Here is an 18239-nt window from a genome sequence, read left to right as displayed (position 1 = left end):
TTTGCACCGTTCTAATCTGAACTGACAGAGTCCTCCCTCCAGTCACGCAATCCCATATCCAGAAAGGCAATTCTTCTTATTGCACTTAGCTCAAACTGTAAATGAAATCACAGCTCACGTACTGTCTGCATGGTTGAAGCAGTCAGAACCCTTGTTCTAAGCACCTGTGAAACAGAAATTTTGAGTACTAATCCTCCCCCCACCGTAACTGCTCTTCAAAAACACATTTGAGACATAAAAGGTATGGCTTATTACAGGAATGGCTCTATAGTTTCTACAAAGCCATTTTAAAGCAGTACTTGATCTGCCTCATAAACATTGTGCCAGAACTGAGGTTTTTCCAGTACTGAGTATGAAATCTTTACTATGAAGGGCAAATCTTCTCTTCAAAGCAAACCTCCCTAGAAAATAAGCAAGAAAAAAACAAGAAAAAAAATCTGCTTTATGGCTACATATGCCATATATGTAGTGCATAATTAATAAAAGCTGCCATACATGTAATGCATTATTAATAAAAACTTTCAGTTATAAGAGACAAAATTAGGTACCTCTTCATGGTTGCAAGCAGTAATTACACTTGACTTCAAAGAAAATAGCATCACAGTAGCATTTCCAAAACCTCTTTTTCAAACTGTTTCAAGAAAGGTAATAGGTTGAGATTTAGAAGAGAAACAGAACATTCAGTATTTGCCAAAATTTACTTGAATGTTTCTTGAATTTCTTCAGAAATAAAATTATCTTGATACTTTTTTTCCAGTAGTTCTGAAAATAGTTCTTTAATCTACAAGCACACTTAGACATTTTGCCCCTTAATATTTATATAACTACTACGTAACACCAAGCAATGTTATGGAAATGTCTTTTCTCTGTGAAGCTCTGACCTCGATTTCAACCTCTGAAGACAAACTTGACATACTGGTAGAGTTTCACATTTATGCAGATTTGATAATGTCTTTGTCTCCCTGATTTAAATTTACAGAACATACTGGGTAACCAGCTGAACAGCAATCAAATCCAATGAAAACCAAATTTACTGTTTTCTCCTGCCTACCAAGGAGAACACAGGAAAACAATGGAATAGAAAAAGAAGAGTATAACAAGAATTAAGACAAATATTTTGAGCTGAAGCTTGGTACCAAATATTGAGTACTTTCTTGTGGGCTATACAGCAGGAGTTCATAGTTCCAAACAGTCATAAATGTACAAGTCCAGAAAAGGGCAAATTTCCAGTCCTCCTCTAGTAGTGGTTCCTCCAAAACAAAGATAAAAACCCAGGGAGAACCCCTCAAGAAATTTGCTGTAGTTGATTTTGTCAGCTGAGGTGCCCTTGTATCAACTATTGCTGCATTTTCCTTGCTTTCCAGTACCAAACAGAAATTATTTTAATCCATCTAAACATTAAAATTCATGCTGTAGTTTTGTTTGGATGGTTTTGTTCTGTTTTGATTCAGGGGGCGGGGGGTGGATGCATAAGAAGGGGGTCATTTGAGACAGCAAAAATTAAGCATTTATAGATCCTGTGGTTACTTTTCCTTGACAAATAACAAATCCTTCCTTAAGTATCAAACACTCAAATGTAAGTTGCAAAAGTCTAAGTCCAAAACACCTGAGAAATACTTTCCTTTGACCACTCACGTAACTTTGAGACTCTATGGGGACATAGTGAAATATAACCTAAGGCAGCTTCCACCACTAAATGATTCACAGGGACTGCAGTCGCATTATAATTAATTTTGCCACAAAAATAATACATTTGGTTTCACACAGTCTTGTAGACTTGCATTATATACACAGATTTTCAGACATTCATAGTACAGTATATTTTTTGAAAAATTAGGCTGAGAAAAATGTTTGATCTTTACAAACCATTTGTTCTTCAGTCTCAAGAACAATTAGTCTAAGCTTTGAGAGGCATGCAAATAATTTGATCCTGAAAAAAATTGAATTGACAGAAGAGATACCAGTATGTAGTGAATTATAAGTTCACCATTACACACTTTTAATGCCTCATGTATATGTTTTTCTGCATTTTTAAGAATGCAAATCTGATTTTCACCATATAGAAGTTACTGTTTTTACAATCTTCCTTCTCAGAAGCTTTACAAAGAATAAGAAAGTCCCACTCTGCCATAAAAGTTCAAGTGGGAAAGTTGTTTTGTAAAAGCTCAGGGGAACAGCTGGATTTAAGCCCTATCACATTCATATCAAGTCACCCAAAATACACAGGTCAAGTATGATGGGAAATTTTAACAGTTCTTGCATTGTCCTAAAACACATGGAGGGGTTAAAACAACAACAACAACAAACAAAACACAAAACAAACAAACAAACAAAAAAAAAAAGAAAAAGGAAAAGCAGAAATCTATGGAGAATATGGATCGCCTTCCTGAAAAGATTATTAGAAATAATGCAAGTGAATGTTGTGGCTACTGTCTAAACTAGCTTGAGGAAGAACTCCTTGGTGTTCTCCCAATTCACAACTGTCATCTGGTTTCATCTGGTCACAATTTCATCTGGTTTTGTCCAACTTAGCATATCCCACTTATGCGCATTTCTAATTCAGTAGAAAGACTACCAGAATTACCAGCTGATAACAATTCACATGAAATTAATAGTTATTCTGACTTCCAAATGACAAAACAGCTGAAGTACTGTCAATGTGTAGCCTTCTGCTGAGATTCAGATCAATATTGTCACAGTGCCAAGACTAGTACTATTTTTCTACACCTACCTAAAAATAGTTGCCATGCTTCACTGAAAACCTGACTTTTATTTTCAACTTTCCACATCTGCTAGCCCCATGTTATCCCTCATTTTAACTAGGATAACTAAATATTCCAGTCTGCTGTCAAAATAAGCAAGCAGTAAGCTAATAGTTGTTCTGATTTTTAGGAACATTGATATTCCTTGTACTAAAAGGTCTGGTGTTAATTGCTCAAAATTAATTCTATGAAGCTGTAAAGAATTAAGAAGGAAATAACAACTTGAATAGGACTAATCCTATAAGACAGAGCAATTCGAGTATAAGCATGCTTTGAATAAAATACTTGAAAAATGTTAAAATAATAACAAAAATGGTGGTAACAACTTAACAGCTGACAAGTGCAACTAAGAAGCTGCCCAGTATAAGAATCTGCACAGCAGATGGTGTAATTTCTGAGATTTCCCCTGTGCAATTACAGCACCAATGCTGCTTTGCAGATTCTAGGTCTGCTGAGTTCAAACTGCTAAAGGTATCTCATTGGGAATGAGAGATACAGAGATAATGTGGTCAGAATGGACCACAAAGAAAACCACTATGCCTGGAGTTCAGTAAATGGAAAATATAGAATAATAGAATCATTAAGAATGAAAAACATCCCCAAGACTGAGTCCAGCCTCTGTCCAAACACCATCATATAGTCAATTAAACCACAGCTCTAAGTGCCACATCCAGTAGTTTCCTGATCACCACCAGGAATGGTGACTCTACCATCTCCCTGGAAGCCCATTCCAATGCTTAGCAATCCTTTCAGTGAAGAAATTTTACCTGATGTCCAACCCAAACCTCCCCTGGTGCAGTTTATAAACATTTGGTTAGTAGTTTTTTGGTCTGTAATCTATCTTATATTTAGAGCATGAGATAAATCCATTTTATTCAACTGACTTAAGATATTGCATCTTCTCTGATGGAATATTAATGTAAAGCAGAACGTGTCATTAAGACACAATCACTCCACCAATGCTACACCATCCATTGTCTTATTCACTGAGGTTTACTCCTTCTTGTAGCAACAGAGACATCCTAAAACCTTTGCAAAGCAAATCCAAACTGATTCTACACAGAAGCATACTGCAATCATGCACAGTCTGTCCGTATTTTTATTCCACCTCACATTTTAGTTTTCAAGTTTGCTTTGTTTGGGTTCAGAACAAGCAGGCTAGAATTGGGAAGGAACAGAAGGCAATGTGAAGGGGAAGAAAGAGAGAGCGTATGAACAAGGCTTTATGCAAAGGAGGAAAAGTTGCAACACCAGAGAAATATCTTCCCTTTGTGAGCCTGAGCACTCCCTCCACCTCCCCATAATCTGATAGAGAAAACCTACTATCATTACACACACGTAAATATACACATAAAGTGATTGTCTGCCTTAAAACAGTCTGTACTTCCCCATGTGAGAAAGGCCAGCAACTGTGCCTTCTTGCTGAACCTATTACTGTAACTATCACTGTGAAGCAGTAAGACATCAGAAAATTAAGTCATTGAAAACAGGGCTCAAACCAATCATCTTTCCAAACATGCTGTGCCCTACACACTCCCCCTTACATGCCTTGTCATCTTCCTTTCACAAACATCTGATGCATCTCTGCCCTGCCACTCGTAGCATACACGTACTGTGTCACATCCCCACATGCTCTCCCCACAGGGCAAACCACAGCCGCTCTTCCTCCTCCGCTGCAAGCCTCCACACACATGTGCTCCATGTCCTGGCATCCCCACACACAGGTGGAATAAACCTTGTACCCACCACAGTCACCCCACAAATCTTATATAAATGCACCCGTGCACACACATCACAGCGATGCAGGCTCACACACACACAAGCCACTGCTGCACTATACACACAAAATACCATAGCCTGTATCTGCTATGTACATATAGGACTACAGATAATCCTTGCCACACCCATAGCATACGTGCCTTTAAAAATATCCACAGATTATGCCACACCCAATATTCACTATATATACACACAGGCACAAGCCCATACCAAACAACAGCAGGCAGACACAACTAGATACAGACGATGCCATGTCACGGCCCTGCACACAATGTCACATCTCTGCTACAACACATCATACCCGAAGCCCAGATCACAGCAGATACACACACAGAGACATAGCATTACGCTCATGTCCTACTGTATATCTGCTATCTACACACATCCCAGGCCACACCCTGCCTCACGGCACATGCATAAGGATACAGCACAGCGCCCAAACACAGCATCCCGTGCATCCACACGGTGACACCCCATCCCTGCCCTGTGCACCGATACATAGCCTGGCTTTTCCTCTCGACTTTATAAGGGGGACGACACACCTCCATCGTTCCCCAGCCGCTTTACACACCCATATAAACACACCATCCCTGCTGTGTTATCCGGGCGGACAACACACCTGACCCGCGTCACACGCCAGGCAGAGCCCTGCCATGGCTGCTCCGGCGCTACACGGGAGGAGGCAAGGCGCCCGTCACACCTCGCCACAGACACGCAGGCATGTGCTACAGCGAGGGACAGCGCGGCCCCACCTGCTCTGGGCAGGCACGCAGACAGACAGAGGGGCAGACAGACAGAGGGACAGACAGACACTCTCTTTTCCCTTCGTCTCCAGCGTGGGTGGGCGCAGCCCCGCGCCGGGCCGCACTCCCAGCCCCGCATCCGCACTGCCCGCGCCCCGCGCTCGCCCTCTCGCCCGCCCGTCACCCTCGCCTCGGACTGAGCCGCCCGGCCCCGGGGCCGCTCCGCACGGCCCAGCCGGCACTCGCTCCCCGCCCCGGGCGGCCGGGCCAGCCCGCTGCGGCCGGGCGGCGGGGCCGTGCCGCGGGCTCCTCACCATGGCAGAGGCGCGGCGGCGGCGATCCCGGTTGTCCCGGCGACGAGGAGCCCCGAGGAGGGCGCCAGGTGCACCCGCCCGCGCGCCCCCGCCGCCGCCGCTGCCGCCGGAGCCGGGGCGGGGCCGCCGCGCGCCCGCGTGACCGGCACCGCCCCTGCGCCGTGGGACCGGCCCGCCCCGCGCCGCCTCCCGGGGGAAGGCGCCGGCGTCCGGCGGGAGCGGCCCTGCGGGCGGGACACGGGCCGGGCGGCTGGCTGCCCTCACGGGGCTCTGCGGGGCTCTGCCAGCCCAGGTGTGGCTGCAGCCTGCGCCTCCCGTCTGCAGCCTGGCGTGGGATTTGTATCGGGCACAATGACCTCCGTGAGACAGAATCGTGGAGTCGTCAAGGCTGGAAGGGATCTTAGAGATCATCAGAGCCAAGCATTAGCCTAGCACTGACAGTGGAACCCCTGAACCACTAAACTACATCACCCAGCACCAGATCCAGACACAGACACCTCCAGGGGCGGGGACTCCTCCACCTCCCTGGGCAGCCTATTGCAATGCCTAACCACCCTAACAGTGAATTTTTTTAATTTTCTGATATCTAATCTAAATCTGCCTGGTCTCAGCTTCAGGCCATGACATCTGGTCGTCTCACTGCAAGGAGGTGGAAGAGGCCAGCTCCCACCTGGGTACAGCCGCTCCTCAGGGAGTTGTGGGGAGCGATGACAAGTTCAGCCGGAGATGCCGCCTTGGCCACCGCGGAGGCTGCAACTTGCGACTCTAGATTACCGGGGGACGATAGCATCCTAAATCGCTACGGAAAAATCCACAAAAGCCGGTCTGTCAGCCAGCCAAGAGTTTTCAGGCAATGCGTGCTGTCAGTAAGAGCACGGCTTGCTTCTGCAAACACTCTCTGCATATAACCACTGTCAGAGCCAAATACAACATTGTTAGTAGCGCACTCACGGGTCACATCTGCTCAGCAGTCACAATACCCCACGCAAAAAACGAGGAGATGGGAAAAATTGTGAGGAAAAAAAATTGCCCCAGCAGGTATTGTTTTCTGTTGATTCAGTCCTTCAGGTTTCTAAGAATCATAAGTGTCTGTTGCAGAGTAACAGGAGTTTGCTATTTGGAACGGATGTTCATTCCTTTAAGGAATGAAACATTCTGGTTTGATTAACAGCAAAAAATAGTTTCTTACGAAAGTGTCCTTTCTCAGAACCCGCACGGAAATAGTTGGTACATGCACATACCATTTGTTGGCACATCTCTGAATCTGCTGTCTTCTACTCTCCAGATTTTGGAGAATGACCTGGTTGATGCAGTTGATCTGGTTTGTGTAGAAGGGAAGAAAGCCTCAGAAATGTTAAATATGTATAAACAATTTAGACATGTTCAGCTGAATTGCAGAAGGCCCAGACTGGCAGTTTCTAAATTCTATTGGTTCACTTCAAAAAAACAAACAAGATTACTATCCCATGATACATTTATATATTTTTTTTGTTTCACATGGCAAATCCCTGGGCTGTATTATAAGGATAGTGACAAATTTCCCTATCACTACAGTAAAAGGAAAGAAATCTAAGGAATTAGAATCAGTTTAAGTTGCAACAACCCAAAGAAAAAAAAAAATCTTATTTTGCAAAAAGAAGGAGTATTGAAAAACATCAACCATCTTCGATGGTGAGGAATTCAGGATAATTAGCTAAATTTGGATATGTTTTTGCAAGAGATGCAAGACAGGAGACAAATGTGTGAGTAGACTCTCCATTGCCTAATATCAGTTCTTCTTTGATTGAAAACTGCCAGAAGGAGTGAATTGCTGCAAAATAGGTTTGAATCAATATTTTATGTATAAAAAGGCTACATGAAAAAAAGTTCCTTGTTTCATCCCACAAGAAGGAAAAGACAGCCATACATTTGCCATCTATGTATTTATTTAGGATGTGAGAGACAGAAATCCAAGCTTTTGGGTGCAACTGGACCAACTTGTGGTGTTAACTACATTATTGACTTTTTAGGCTCCTTTTTGTCTATATTGTGGTATCACCTGAAAATTCAAGAAAATTTTAATCAAAAAACACCTATGAGCTGAAACAGTTCAGCAGCTGGGACAACCACAATCTCACAGCTAGAAAGTAATTTATTTAAGAGTTTCAGTTTAGGAGTAAATTTATTTCCATTAGCTCACTAATTAGGGGTTCCCCAATGGGACACCTGGGCAGAGGTACCCAAGCAGAGACATAGACACTGTAAAACTTGATCGATGCTAGGGAATCACTGGGTTGCTGTTCACTCAGGCTCATCAAGTGTTATTCCCAGCTGCAACGTCAATTTAGCAATTTAGAGTCCTCCTTGCCAGTTTTCTGCATTAAGCCATTCCTCCCAACACTGTCAAAGTGGCACAGTGCATCCTCAACCACCCCTCTCATAGATTGTGAGAAGTGTGTAACTCACTGGCAGGCAGGGCAGCCATTCAGAGGGACCTTTGCAAGCTGCAAAAATGGGCTGATGGGAATCTCAAGACACTCAGGAAAGGCAAATAACAAGTCCTGCATCTATGATGAGGTATCCCCCTGCAAGAACACAGGCTGGGGCATCTCTTTAGGATAAGACCTGAGGGTCCTGGTGGACAATGAGCTGCTCAGAAGTGAGCTCCAGCAGAAATAAAAAAATTGCATTAGCAAGGGAGTAGCTTGGAGGCTGAGAGAAGTGATTATATCCATCTGTTCAACACCCATGAGACTGCATCTGAAGTGCTGTGAGCAGGTCTGGGTCCTCATCATCAGAGAGGTGTTGAAAAAACAGAGAGAATCCAGTGTAAAAGCACTATAGCATTTGAAGACTGCAGACTGTGCTGAGCAAGGGGAGGTCAGGTGTTTATTTAACCTAGACAAGACCAGGTGAGATCTAATTGCAAGCTTCTACTACCTAAAATGGGGGCTGTAGAGAAGATGAGGCTAGACTCTTCATGAAGATGTCTTGTGAAAGACTAAGAGATAACAGTTGCAAGCTGCAAAAAGGGAAATTCCAACTGGATGTAAGAAAGTTTGCAGCATTTAGAGTGGCTGTACACTAGAAGAGGGATCAGAGAGACAGTAGTGTCTCTGGTATTGGAGATCTTCATCACATGGCTGGACAAGGTCAGGAGTAACCTGCACTTACTTACAGGACTTACAGGAAGTCTTCTGAATGTCAACTAGACAGTATTTTCAGGCACAGGTAGATGATGTGTGACAGCTTTGTGTTTAAGACATTCCCATAGCACCCATTTTTCCTAGATTTGATAGGCCAAGGTTGGTCCTTCCTTTGTGTTCTCATTATTCTACGAAAATTCAAAGTGGGTGTTAGACTCGGTTTCATGGTAGTGAATCTTTGCAGCAGAAAACTACTTTATGCAAAAAAAGAACAAAGATTCAACCAAAGTCTTTGAACTTTATCACAGTCACTCAAATAATAATAATAATAATAAAGAGCTGGCAAAGTTTGACAATTATTATCTGTGTGAGAGACTTTGATAAGCCATGGCATCAGTCCTGTAAGTGTCTGTGTAATGCATTACCCTCACCTACTGATGTAGTTTGGTAGCACAAAACCAGAGGGCTGCTGTAGAGGCAGAAATTTCTATCCAGAATTTTGTCACTATGTACTTATTCTAACATGGTGTATTTTAAATTGTATTTCAGAGCACACTTTCATTTGCCATGCAGAAGGATCTCTGCTCAGGTGTTTTTAATTTAATTTCCAGTTTAAGTTAGAGGTGTTGAAATTTCTATCACACTTGCCCTTAGAAATGTTTGTTTCAGAGAGCTAGTTTGATAAAAGTTTGGAAAGTTCACTTGGATTCCAGAGAAGGACATAGTACATATGTTTAGCTGCTGTTGCATATGTCTATCAACAGTACACAGGGTACAGACGTTTGGTAGCAGTTTGACCATGTATGGTTTCCCCAGTAGCCTAGCATAGTTGGCTCGGAGCTAAGTTAAAGAAAATGAAGCAAAATTAGAGGTATAAAAAGTCACTGTAGTAAGATTTGTGTGGTTGCAAATAAAAATAAAACTTAGGTTCACAAGCAGAGTGGTATTTTATTGCATGTCCTAATGTTCTGTCTGTGTCATAATAAATGCTAATAAAATTTACTGTTTAATACTCCTTTGAATTAGTTCCCATTTGTTGCAGTCATGTGAATATGCATTTATTAGGGCGGCTGAAGTAGTGATGGAATAGGATGCCCTCTGCAAAGTACAATAAAACCTTTTGTTTATACACTGTGCTGCAGTGCTTTTTGGATTTTTTTCTTTTTAATTTAAAGACATTTATAAACCACTCACTAAAGGATACAAACATGAACTCTTAAAGATGCTTTGCAAAAGCTTTCTTTCTTGAGCTTTATATTTTGGGGGAAGGCATGTATATTTATTTGCATAAAAGTACCAGAAAAAAAAATCTCAGTTTGTTATACTCAAATTCTTCATAACATTTAGCAGACCTAGCATTTGAATTTAGGTTATGTGTGTTATAGTTTCCAACAAATTCTGTTTGAAAATTATATTTGATAAACCCATACTATGCTGTAAATTGTATGTTGGAATTTTCCAATAAAGCTAGTTTGCAACTGTGAAATAAAAGCCTTTTAATGTACTTAGTTGTTGGTCACCTAAACTAAAAATCCTTGCATCTGTTTTGTCTCAGGAGGTAGAAACCTGAATTGAGTTTTATTGCATAACAAAGAAGAAGAAAAATACTAGAATTTTAAATCAGGAATGAAAATTATTGTGGTCAAATGCCTAGGCAAGATGTCTATTTTCTCTAAACTTTGAAAACATTCTGTTACTTTAACAGAAGAGATATTTAATGCCTCTGCTATTTCCATTATCATATATTTCTTATTTGTGATTTCTTAAATTTGAAGAATGTACTTGGTTTTTTGAAAAAGCAAACATTGTGAAACCCTGGACTCATTGGATTAGACATAAACACAAGATATCCTTTTCATCTGGCTCACCAACAAAAGGCTGGAGCACAGTAAAGAGCACAGATGAAGAGGCAGCAAAGATACCTAGTTTGTATAGTCATTGCTCCTTTTGGTAATGATGCATTCCCAAATTACCACTTGGAACTTCATGCCAGAGGATTTTCTTTTGTTGGCATTCAGTTGCTTCAATGCAGTTTTGGACACAGCTGAGTTTTAAGCATCTAAATTATCTGCTTAGGCTAGAAGAACTTATATTGTCTTTATAATGACCTGTGAAAAGTAAAGAATCCATGTGCTCCCTGTAGGAGCCTGGAATTAGATGCCTCAAGATGCAAACATAATTATATGTATAAAATGAGGCATAAATATTAATTTATCATAAATTTATTTATGATAATTTATTTAGCTGTCAGGATATTTAGTGTTAAATGTAATCGACCCCTCGGTAGGACCACTGTATACAGAAACAGCGGGAGTCACAAATGGGATGGCCATTTAGAAGTCCATATAGAAATGATGGATAGGGTAAGATTTTTTTGATTTTTTTTCTTTTCATGGATTTTCAGAAGGATACATTTCCACTGAAAACTTCAGTGTACTTCTGTCATTGGCACTGTTAGTTCTCAAATTATCTGATGGAGCATTTTGTTCCCAAATGCCCAGGAACAGTTTTTGTTGCTATTCTAAATCAAGATAAACTGAAGCACAGCCCAGTATGACCCCAGTATGTATGTCGTACAGCTGTGCAGAGACAGTGCTAGAACTAGAAGGAAGGCATTACTGAACATGGTATGTACACTTCTAGAGCAAAACATGGCCTGCCTGAAGGTCCTACCAAAATTAAATGAACATTTGTAACATCATCTCCAGTCCTCCAGACTCCCATTACTAGGTAAAGTACTTGTGGCACTGATTTCACAAGGGCTATCAATGGTAGTGAGCACTGCTTTGGATAGCAGTGTTTGCAGATGGATTCATAAATTGCCCTCTGTGGAATAAAAATGAGAACAAGGATTTTGAGGGAGGTTGAAAAAACTGCTAAACCAATTACTAACAGTTGATTGAAAATTTTGTAACATATCCAAAAAAGTGTGCAATTATGTAGAAGAACATGCAAAATCAAGGCCAAGACCATATTTCTAAGGAATTTCCATAATTTCTACATTTTTATGTAGGAAATATCTCTTAAATATTGGATACATAAGAGATAAAAATAGCTTTCAGTTTGGTTTGCATGAAATGGTGACAAAATCCTAAGAGCAATGCTGCAGCTATCTGTTGTAATAGGCACATTCATGAAGAGAATAATAAATTCTGAAGGGTGAATCACACTTTCTTCATACTGAATATGTTATTTAGACAATATAGGGTTCCATACAGAATATATTTCTGTGTCCCTTCATTACCAGAAAAATAAAGGCACACCAAAAAAATACAAAATTTGTCAGTTTCTTTCCTCAACAGCCACAGAATTAAATTAACCTTCATTCTAATTCTATTGGCATTCATGAAACTACTTCAGGAATTCATACCCTGCAATTCGCTTTTTTTTTTTTTCCTTTTGATTTTACTTTATGTGGAAAATAAAAGAAAGGTATGATGCTGTTTAAGTTTTCTGGAGGATGAGCACTTTGCAGGAAAAGAGATTTTCCAGAATTACGTCAAATAACACCCACAGTGTACCTCATATAGAGAAAGCATTTCAAAGATACAGAATGGAATAATGAATTGTTGTAGTGGAAAGGTCCCAATTTCAATAAATCCATTGAAAAAATGATAATGACGTTAGTGGGTCAAGGTTTGGCATGGTTTAGGATTTCCTTGGAAGTCCACAAACATTTTACATCCGGTGCTAAGTGGTAGAAAAACATTTCCCTTGTGTGTGGAGTGGCTCTGATCCCTTGAATAATTGCTGTTGGTCCCATCTGACCTAGGTGTGATGTCCCATGGCTGGGAGGAGGCAAACACATGCTCCCCAAGTTGTTCCTTGTAGAGCCTGAACATCACCTGCCTCTAGGGAAAATATAAGTGACATCTATGGACAGCACAGATGTTGTGTGCTGTGGTCTCACAAGGAACTGCAATGTCTCCTTTCTTATGCCAATTAATGTGTTATTTAAGGTCACTTGCTGGAGCGTGTGTTATCTCCTGTGTTGTTCGTCTATAGGATTATTACAAAGCTTGTGCATTTGTTGCATCTGTTGTGTGTATTTTCTACAGCAGCTTGATTGACCTTACATGCTTTCACTTCCTGCCAGTCACAGTCTGGCTAACAAGGAAGGCAGGAAGCAGCCAGAAAATGAGCAGGCTTGAGATCTCTGAAACTGTGGGGAGAAGAGTCAGAATTTGGAGGAGAGTGAGTATGGATGAAAAACAGATGTTTTACAGAGGAGTGGTGTCAACAGGGTGAAGCAATAGCAGATTTCAGGCAGAAAGAGTTATCATTGTTAAAAGTGTGAGTTTGATGCTAAGCTATTAATACCGATAATGTATAGTGTGAATTTGTATAGTGCAATCTTCTGTTCTGAGAAAAAGTATCAATCCTAAAGTGGCTGCAAACAATGTCATCTTATGCAAGGAAGGTAGGAAAAAAGCTTTTTACATACAAATTAAATTACTTGGCTTGAAAAAACTTGTTTTATAACGTTCTGCATCATTATTATTTCTTCCTGATGTTTTCTGTCTGATTTTATGTGGTTGCACTGGAATTATCCATGGTCATCCTTCTGCTGTATTCTTGGCATTTATAGACTACAGCAGCAGAACAGGGTTGAGGTGTGGATTTGAGAGATAGGGTGCTGGAAGAAAAAAAAATCTAATGGAAACACCTGAAGTCTCTACATTTCCCAAGAGTCAGCTCTATAAAGGTTATTAATTGGGAAGAAAGGCATGGTTTTGGACTAGTCTTAAAATTTTTCAGAGTGCAACCCAGCATTCTTCTGAGTGCAGAATGTCAGACAGGGTAAAATCAACACATTGGAGGTAACTGAAGTTGTCTTTTCCAGCAGCTGTTTTTTTCTGAACAGCACACATAATGGTTTAGTGTTACAGAATCACAGAGTAATTCAGCTTGGAGGGGACCTCGGGCAGTTATCCTGTCTGACTTGATGCTTAGAGTAGGATTGGCTCTAAGAAGAGAGCAGGTGGCTTGGGACTTTAGCCAGTTTGGTCTTTAAAACCTCCAATGACAGAGATGACAGTCTTCCTAGGTAACATGTTTCACTCCCTGATTATCCTAGTAGAGGGAAAGGGTTTTCTTACATCTTGTAAAAGCCTGCTTTTTATCTTTTAACTGTTTTTAACTTCTATCCTACACCACAGTGTGAAGAGCCTGTTTCTATCTTCTCAACAGTCTCTTAACAGGTATTGGCAGTCTTCTATTAGGTCCAAATTCTTCTCTCCTCCAGGCTAAACCACCTGTGGTCCCTCAGCCTTTTCCCACAGGACAAGCACTCCAACTCTCTCTAACCATTTCAGTGGCTTTCCGCTGAGCTTACTCCAATTTATCTTGTACAGGGGATCAAAAACTTTATGCAGTACTCCAGATCTGGTGTAAAAAGTGCTGAGCAGAGTCAGACAATAACTTCTCTGAAATTACTGGATGTGTTCCTGTTAATATAGCCCATGATGCAGTTGGCCTTCTTTGCTCCTGGCTGGTTCTTTGCCTTGCTGACCCCCAGGACAAGAGAGCTGTGACCCATATGAGGGGATGCTACTTTGTTCTGTCTTTACCTCTTCCACCTACCTCTTTTGTTGGCATGGTCCTGGAGCCTGAAGGTTCCAGCTGTCCTGCAGATGGATGCAGCAAAAGGTGTTTTTTCTCAGAAAAAGCAAGGATAGTCTAGGGCTGCAACTGCAGATATTGCTAGATGAGCTGCAGCCTTTGTGTAGTGGATGCCATAGAAGTGTTGCATGTACTGGTTCTACAAATGTGGTATCTGTGTTCCCTTTGTAATGAATGGAGACAGATTCCTTGTTCAGTGAGGCAGGAGTGAAGCACTGACTGTCTAAATTTTTCTTAGCAACCCCTTTGCTCCCACCATTTGATTTTCCTCAGCTGATCAAAAATATGAGAATCTTAATTTTATACCTTGCTGCAAATTGTTTTTATCCTTGTTGCAAATCTGAGATCACTAACAAGCAAATACCAGTTCCAGTTACCTTACCAATTTTTTAATTTTGTAGACATATTTGTTTTTCTTCGCTTGTCTTTTTACCCTTTCCAGATGAAAAAGACTCTTGGCTGCAAGAATGGCCAAGCAACAGAAATGAATTAGGAAATGATACTGAGAAACAAGGCATTTGCGTGAGCATATTTGTAGAGAATCAGGCTTTGGGTGGATGGAATGTGCCTATTGCAAAGGTTCTGTGGTAAAATTTACTGGAGCATAACATGGAGGATTTGAACAACAGGGGTAAGCCAAAACAACATATGTGTTTGCGCTGTTTAGAGCACCAGTTACAACACAGGATGGTAAACCAACCTCATTTCAAAACAAACCAACTCTCCTGGCACCATGTAGATCAGTGGGAAGTAAAGCCTGTGCTCAGAAAAAGGACAGAAGAGAAACTAGTACAGTTTGATGGACTACCCAGCACTGACTGGGGTCATGGCAGGAGTAATGAAGGAAAAGCTGGAAGTCAATGTGCTTAAAGATCAGAAAAAGAAGAGCAGTACAATTGCCTCTAGATCCCATGGCAAAATTTTTCACCTACCAAAAATGTACTTCTCAGTAATATTACATTGAAAACAATAAGGTATTGTGGTGACAATATCCTTTATTAAAGTTATTTCCTGTCAAAACCAAGGTGTTTTCTGAAAATTTCATAGTAACCAAAGAATAAGTCAGCTCTTGTGTAGCACTTAGCCTAGTCAGATACCAGAATATATTATACTCCAGTTCACACCAGGTGTGGTCACAGGTAGATGTAGCTGTAATATATTTTCATTGAATTTCACCAATTTAGGCACACATGACTTGGCATTCACAGTAGCTGTTTAATTAAAATTTTGCTAAAACAACTGTCATTCAGTATGGCACAACTTTATACCATGCATGCATATTCTCAGAGATGCTATTAAATTCAACAGTTGGTTTTTTTCCCTGTAGTAATACAGTCAGTTCAAACATCTGCTACAAATTATACATCGAATTACCTAAACTTGTCATTCTAATAACTCTTTCAGCTTATACAAACCAAACAGTTGTATCCAGTCTGCGTCCAGCTTGGGAGCAGGTGTACTTGCCCATAAGATTGCATGTACAACAGCTGTGCATGGACATATAGGCTGAAAGTTTTAAAACAGGAAAAATTACAAAGGAAGACACTGAGACCTCTGAAGTTTGGAAATCAGTCTGGTAGTAGGTAACTGAGTAAGTGCTGACTTATGAGTCAACCTTCTGACTCCTCCTGCTTATTGTTTGAAAATGGCTTGTTGCTGGTGTTTCCATAGACATGATTTGTACTCAGTTCCAAAGTGCAACAGAACTTACATGCACACAAAGAGAGTTTATTAAACTGAATAAACAAAGTGAACAGCTGCTTCAGACTGGTGATTATGTTGCATTGCAAGCCTAGGAAGATAAAATATTGACTTCCTAGCACCACTCTTTTCTCTCAGAGCCACAAATTTCTTTCTCGCTTTCACGCTTTCTAATCTCCCAAATTGTTTTTTTAAATGACACAGCTTTCATGCATGTAATGCTTTTCACCCAGAACAATGTCAAAGTGCCATACAGACCCGGGATTGTATTAGGGAAGCTTCACAACAAATACATGTTTCTGTATTAGCACTTTCTAGAAAAAAGATCTTGTGTACATGACAGAAAGTATATCAAGAAGAGGACAGCATGTATATTCACACATGATATAAATTGTTAAATCAAGAGTAAAGATTAATGTACAACCTCCAAAGCTGTCTGCATTCACTTTCCTTTTAATAGTTCAAGCATGTTAAAGGCATGTTAGTTAATGTTTCATGATTCGTAGGATAATCAGTAGATATTCCTGGCTTCTGTAAGTTAAGGGAGAACATGAAGTTAAAACCATACAATGTACTATTAAAAAAAAAAAAAAAAAAGAAACAATTGTCATTCTGAATTTAATCTCACCATATAAATCGAGTTCTCATTTACATTTCACATCTTTTGGTTTTTTGACAATAGATATCCACACTCTCCTTTTCCTGTAAAGGGCAAGAAAGCACTGGTTTATCAATGATTGTTTTATAAGTGAAATCAGTACTGAATATTTGTTTTGCTTTTAGTATCCAAAACGTTGTAAAGTGTACAAGAATTTTAAAAGCATATGATGCTACAAAACATATGATACTACATATAGCTAAGGCTTGCATTTTTCAAGTGTTACCTATATTTTCCCATAATTAGTTATAAACCTTGCCCTTGATGAGTCCTCTGGCACATGAACCAGCTGAACTTTTCAGCTATTTGTTGTCTCTACAGGGAGTTTAATAAAAATCCTGTGTAAAAGCCACTCAATTTCAGTTCAAATTCAGTTCAAATTCAGGGAATTTCAGTTTTACCTTTGACCCTAGCATTCCAGCAACGTCTCAACCAGGCTGAATACCTTTCTCCATAATTGCAGCATTACCAGTGCAGCTCTATACCCTTGTAATGATGTGAGACTCTTTCTTCTTTGCTTGTATCTCAGATCACCAAACTTTTCATAGAAAATTGAAAGGAACCACTGAACAGACCTACCTTGCCAAAACTGGGGGGCCTAAACGTGTAGCACCTCTGCAACTTCTATTTCACCACACAACAAGAAATGGCACACACTGTATCTTGATATACTCCCTGAAAGTATTTCTGATTTCTGGGGCTGTTTTTACATTCCATCTAATAGTTCTTGCACCCCTCTTGTGTCTCCCCCATACCATTGTGTGCCCATGAGTGCATGAATAACACTTTTCCACATGCTCTCTTAGTGAGACACATCAAAAATTTAAAACAGGATCTTAAGAACAGCCCTATCATGTTGGAATGAATTTTCCCAGCAATGCCCATTGCTAGGCAAAACTCTGAACTCCTTATCAATAGAGATATTGACAAAAATACAAGGCCAGGGTTCACCATTGTCTCCTCATCCTCTTAAGCAGAAATGCTTAGTGGTATAAAATTAAATTCCCTGTCACAAGTGTGACAAAACTGAACCTACTGTACCATTCTCTGCCTTGTGGTTTTGATTATTTGCTCAAAACTCTGGTGCCTTTTGCAAGGTTAAGAAGGTGCTGTGCCATGATACAATGGCAGCAATCACCATCATCCTGCTTAGTGGTTTGCCTGGAAATTGCTTGCAGTTTAAAAAAGCTTTCCTTTTAATTTAGTACATATGTGAAATAAATTATACTATGGACTGGTGCTGTCAAATATTTATTTAGTATCTCAGTACTTTAACTCACTTGCCAATCAGATAAAATTAGTTTTGAATTCTTTTGTACTGACATCATTTTCCTAACTTATAAATTCCCTCTCAGACAGAGAAGTAACAAATGTTTGCATTGGCCTGTTGTGAATAGCAGCGATGTTTAGGAATTTTAATGTACAGTTCAGTGTTTTCATAATGTCACTGTGAATCAGTGCTTAATTTTAGCTGGAGACAACTTTGTCCTTAAACAACTTTCTTCGTGTATTTTTCTATTTTCTAATTCAGCTTG

General features: G+C 40.3%; 1 protein-coding gene and 1 long non-coding RNA gene across 3 annotated transcripts in view; both read right to left on the bottom strand.

Annotated features, from left to right (window-relative positions):
• Positions 1 to 5733, bottom strand: part of FBXL2 (F-box and leucine rich repeat protein 2) — a 51551-nt gene extending 45818 nt beyond the window's left edge. The window contains exon 1 of one of the 2 annotated variants that reach the window (XM_086846482.1): positions 5599 to 5733. The gene's annotated coding sequence lies outside the window, so the exon portion shown is untranslated. The remainder of the gene's footprint in view (positions 1 to 5598) is intronic. The other variant, XM_086846493.1, reaches the window with a different exon arrangement.
• Positions 5734 to 16481: 10748 nt separating this feature from the next.
• LOC111923960 (uncharacterized) lies at positions 16482 to 16750 on the bottom strand. The gene is made up of 2 exons (XR_002861368.1): positions 16675 to 16750; positions 16482 to 16577 (listed from the first exon to the last, which is right to left on the bottom strand). It is a non-coding gene; the product is annotated as an uncharacterized LOC111923960 (long non-coding RNA).
• Between the last annotated feature and the right edge of the window lie 1489 nt (positions 16751 to 18239).

The sequence above is a fragment of the Cyanistes caeruleus genome, chromosome 1 (assembly GCF_971803275.1).
Source record: "Cyanistes caeruleus chromosome 1, bCyaCae1.hap1.1, whole genome shotgun sequence".
NCBI classification, from domain to species: Eukaryota; Metazoa; Chordata; class Aves; order Passeriformes; family Paridae; genus Cyanistes; species Cyanistes caeruleus.
Note: the sequence above shows the minus strand (reverse complement) of the source record. Positions and strands in the feature narration are given on the sequence as shown.